The 5,176-nt window shown below is 45.4% G+C and overlaps 1 long non-coding RNA gene across 1 annotated transcript in view; it reads left to right on the forward strand.

Annotated features, from left to right (window-relative positions):
* The first annotated feature begins 1,432 nt into the window (after window positions 1–1,432).
* The window catches only part of LOC126989298 (uncharacterized), a 4,506-nt gene continuing 762 nt past the window's right edge, over window positions 1,433–5,176 (forward strand). Inside the window, exons 1-2 of the long non-coding RNA XR_007743162.1 lie at window positions 1,433–1,450; window positions 3,503–3,624. This is a non-coding gene — a long non-coding RNA (uncharacterized LOC126989298). The remainder of the gene's footprint in view (window positions 1,451–3,502; window positions 3,625–5,176) is intronic.

The raw sequence follows: 5,176 nt of genomic DNA on the forward strand, positions 1-5,176 counted from the left end.
ATATCTCTTCACGGAAACACACTCTCTAAGCGACGCTTCGACGAAGAGGGAAGAGCTTCACTGAAAATTCCGCCGTTAGCACCCTCCACGCTTCCCATAAATACCTCACGGGGAGTAACTGATGCCCGTTTCAGTAGGTGTCTTCCTACCTATCTACCTACTGTTACTGAATGCTGCGAGCTCTCTGGCTTACTAATGGCTGTACCTCTTGGCATGGATAATATTAAGCATGATCACGTACTTTACAAATAAGACAGTTTGGAAGTTAGAGAGGGTAATGGCGTTACCGTAAAGGGTTGTGTTGTCCCAGCAGAAGTGATTGAGAGCTATATGTTGAGTCCCTCCGGCAAGAGGCTCACATGGTAGGCAGATTTACAGGCAATGAAGGCCGACGTCCTCGGCGTGTCACAATGATGGGTTATGTAAGAGTTTCCCGCTGCATAGGCAGAAGGACTGGAAAGATAATACACATAACAGTTTAGTCTAATTCGCAGTAAGTGAATTACTATGAACAAATTCAGATTTTTGTAAGAATTTGTTTCATTTAAAATTAATAAAAACATCTCTAACATGGCTTAATTTGCACTCACAGACCTAAGCTACAACCTGCAAAACAGCGACTGTGTGAACATAGGTAAAAGTTGTAAGAACAACACGCCCCTTGAAAAAGATGGGCCACCCATATCACGGAGTACTACCATTGAAGTCATGAATGACTGAGCAGGTGTTACTGAAATACAAAAACAGCGTAGTGAAGTCTTCAGACGCTTGAAATGCACAGAAAAGAAACATTTAATATCACATTTGAAACTTTTCTGAAGGTTTGCTTCAATACATTTGTAGGCCCACAATGAGGTTAATTAATAGAAACGATTCTTGTAACGACCTAATTTGACAGGCCAGTAGGTGCCGTGTCGTGGAGGGGAAGAGGCACGGCAGGAGAGGGAACAGCCGGCCTCTGTTTGGGCGCGGTAACCTCCTGTTTTGTATACAAGTACCGAATCCTAATGCTGGGCTGGTTAGGTTTGCAAGCGTTCCATGTTCACCAAACTATAATACTCAAGATATCTTATATTAACAACTAAGGGTTCTGTCAGGTTCATGATGGTCTCGAGCAACATGAATGGAGTACTCCTCGACTTCCTTCCACGGGCGTCGGTTGAGGCTGAACAATGGGCGGTATGTTTAGCGTAGAGGGATGAGATGCATCAGCTGGTTGGGGTACCCTGTCGAGCCGTCCTGGCTCAGCCATAGCAGAGGGCACTCCACACCACCACTCACCAGCCTCCCACTTCACTCCTCCCTCCGCCCCGAGCCTCAAGAGGGGAAGCGAGCGAGGCGTGCCAGAAGTTGCCTGACGTCCTTGTCGTGTGGCCCTGATCGTTAACGGCCTCATCGTGACCTCATCTTTCCTGCATTACAGACACCCTCAGCCTGCGTGTGCCCCAAGGTATGTGTGGCTGCCAGAGCTTTAAGTGAACTGATGTTTTGAAGAGACGTCAAGGATGCGTCATCTCTTGGACGCTGGGGTTCGTGCATGTGGGCGTGAATGGCCTCTAGACTTCGATCTCCACAGCTCCCTCCCAGCCAGTGTCATGCTAAATGATAATTCATGAAATACTATTATTTTATATCTTAAGAAAGTATCAGTGAAGAAACTGTTATAAGGTAGAAGTAGCAGTCGTGAAACTGTGCTTTGAGACAATGATTTCGCTCCTGTCCGTGGTGTCAGTAAGGCGCCGCCTGTCGGCTGCTGACGTCGTATTCAAACACCACGACAGGAATATTTGGTCGGGCCGCCCTGTGAGCCTCCTGAGCAGCGCATCCGAGGGGGACTGGGGTACTACGCCATGGCTCGAACCCATTTTCCCCTACTTGCTTTGTTTTACTTCACCTTCCGTTAGAAATGAATACCCAGAAATTATTTCCTTAGGGCCATGCCTTGTCACTCGCGAGAATATAAGCCATCCTTACATCGTGAAGATACATACGCCACTGGTCTTCCCACTTGTCTTCCCTTATTGTTCTTTCCCTCATCTCTGACCTTTTTCCAACGTCAGTGTTTCACACAAAATAGAAGAACAGCATCTCATACATGCGTATACTTGGGAAGGATAAATTTCTACAACGGATATTTTGAAGTGTTCAGCCGCAGGGGTCGTGGAGTCACTGTCACAGCACCGCAGGGGACGACCTAGACCCACCAAAGACACGTTCCCTGCTCTAGCGTCTCGTTCGTTAGTCAGAAAACTGTCCTAGACCTGGTCATTGGTTGAGCCTTCGACACATCAAGGAAACCAGGAGCCTGGACGAAAATGACGTCATGAAAGGCACTAAGCGGCGACCCCTTGACCTTTAGGAGTGCATGGGTGGGAGGTCGTCGGATCATAAACTCTGTCACCTTCCCCCTCGCTCCTTCCCCCGCTCCACCACTCCACCTCCCGTGGCGCTTCTCGCGTTGCCTTGTCAGGTAACGAGTGACCCTTTACCTTGGAGTGACCGTTGAAAAATTTGCTTTCCTTTTCAGCCATGTAAATAACTCTTATCTGCGTGACTTTTAGCATCACATCATGTGTGTGGGTGGCTGATTATGATGGGTAGTACATGTGCAGCGGTACTGGTAAATTTGATGATGATAATAATAATAATAATAATAATAATAATAATAATAATAATAATAATAATAATAATAATAGCAACAACAACAATGATAATGATAATGATAATAACAATAATGATAATAATAGTAGTAATAATAATAATAATAATAATAATAATAATAATAATAATAATAATAATAATATAATGACTATTTACTTATTGTTTTTTTTACATCCCCGCCTATAGCGCCAGTAGGCTTTCTTCAGGGGCCAGACGGTCGGCCTGCCCGTCGTGGCGTTATGCTGGCTCATGCCGCCCCGAACTCATTCTTGATTCACTGGACGGTTTCTTCTAGAGTCCGGGTTGATAGGTGGTCTTCTGGACAGCATGTGGGTAGTCTTAGCCACTCGGCGGTGACTGAAAACCCCTCAGGTGGTAGCGTCAGGATTCGAAATGACGTTGCCCATGGCGTGGTGAATGTGAGCCCAGCACGCTAACCACTCAGGCACCGCCTAGTTGTTGTTATTGTTGAAAATACACGAGTCCGTATTCCACTGCATCTGCTTATTACCAGTCGTAATAGATTGGTCTAAAACAACTATGTGGAGCCTAATCGGTTTCTCTTTGCATCTTTATGATCAAACAAAACCATCCAAATTCAACGGTCTTTCAGTTCACGAAGTGTCATATGTTACCTATCACACCACGGACACTAAAATTATGTCTATAAAATGTGCAGCATTTAATTCGTTAGATTTTTACTCCAAGTCGTGATTATATGTATATATTCTATTACTTTATATTAGCCGTTCATTACACGCTTGCTGGGTATAATGTAATAACTAAAATATATATCTCTCTCTCTCTCTCTGTTTACTTTTCCGTCACCGGTGTTTTGCAGGGCAGCTTCTCGCGCGGAGGATGGCCCGTCACGTGCTGCCGCTGGTGCTGCTTGTTGTGGCTCTGGTGGTGCGGCTCATTCTGTCCGCGCCTCTCCACGAGCCCGACCGCGACATGACCCAGGTGAGGGCTCTTCATAGCACCTCAACAGGTGTCCTAAGACTACGTCGTATTACCGAGCCCCATTAATTTATTGACTAACCCTATAGCTGGTATTTAGTCCATTAAGTTAGTTACCTAGCCCCTATAAATTAACCTAGTCCAACTAAATTTGTAGTTTAGCCCAGTTAAGATAGTATCCTAACCCCATTAAATTATTAACCAAGCCCACTTAATTGATAATATAGCCCCATCAAAGTGGCAACCTAACCCCACTAGAATATTAATCTAGCCCCACTAAATTGTAAACCTAGCCCCACTTAACTGTTAACCCAGCCCCACTAAATTGTAAACCTAGCCCCACTAAACTGTTAACCTAGCCCCATTAAACTGTTAACCTAGCCCCACTAAACTGTTAACTCAGCCCCACTAAACTGTTAACCAAGCTCCACTAAACTGTTAACCTAGCCCCACTAAACTGTTAACCTAGCCCCATTAAACTGTTAACCTAGCCCCACTAAACTGTTAACCTAGCCCCACTAAATTGTAAACCTAGCCCCACTTAACTGTTAACCTAGCCCCACTAAACTGTTAACCTAGCCCCACTAAACTGTTAACCAAGCTCCACTAAACTGTTAACCTACCCCCACTAAATTGTAAACCTAGCCCCACTAAACTGTTAACTCAATTTCACTAAATTAAACCTAGCCCCACTAAACTGTTAACCTAGCCCCACTAAACTGTTAACCTAGCCCCACTAAACTGTTAACCCAGCCCCACCTAAATTGTTAACCTAGCCCCACTAAACTGTTAACCAAGCTCCACTCAAACTGTTAACCTACTCCCCACTAAATCGTGTGTAAACCTAGCTCCCACTCAAACTGTTAGCCCCACTGTAAACCTAGCCCCACTTAACTGTTAACCTAGCCCCACTAAACTGTTAGTTTTCCTAGCCCCACTAAACTGTTAACCTAGCCCTCAACCAAACTGTTAACCTCAGCCCCACTAAATTGTTAACCTAGCCCCACTCAAACTGTCAACCTAACCCCACTAAACTGTTAACCAAGCTCCACCACTAAACTGTTAACCTAGCTCCCACTCAAATTGTTAGCCCAGGCCCCCACTAAACTGTTGCCAACCTAGCCTCCCACTAAACTGTTAACCTAGCCCACTAAACTGTTGCCAACCAAGCTCCACTTCCAAACTGTTAACCTCCCACTCAAACTGTTAACCTAGCCTCACTCAAACTGTGTTAACTCTAGCCCCACCACCCACAACCTAGCCCCACTCAAACTGTTAACCTAGCCCCACTAAACTGTTAACCCAGCCCCACTAAATTGTTAACCTAGTCCCCACAAACAGCCTCACCACTAACCCCAAACTAATAACCCAGCTTCACTAAACTAGCATCCCAGCTCCTGCACACAAAATTATCAACTAGCTGTGGTGAGTGGTTAGCAGTACGCCCACAGAGCTACGGATCCATGGGCTCAGGTAAATATATGCCAGGGAAACCTGGGGAAGGTAACTGTGATTATCTGGATGTGTGTTTTCCCCATCACCCAGGCTCACAAGC

Source organism: Eriocheir sinensis, unplaced genomic scaffold (assembly GCF_024679095.1).
Source record: "Eriocheir sinensis breed Jianghai 21 unplaced genomic scaffold, ASM2467909v1 Scaffold1129, whole genome shotgun sequence".
Classification (NCBI taxonomy): Eukaryota; Metazoa; Arthropoda; class Malacostraca; order Decapoda; family Varunidae; genus Eriocheir; species Eriocheir sinensis.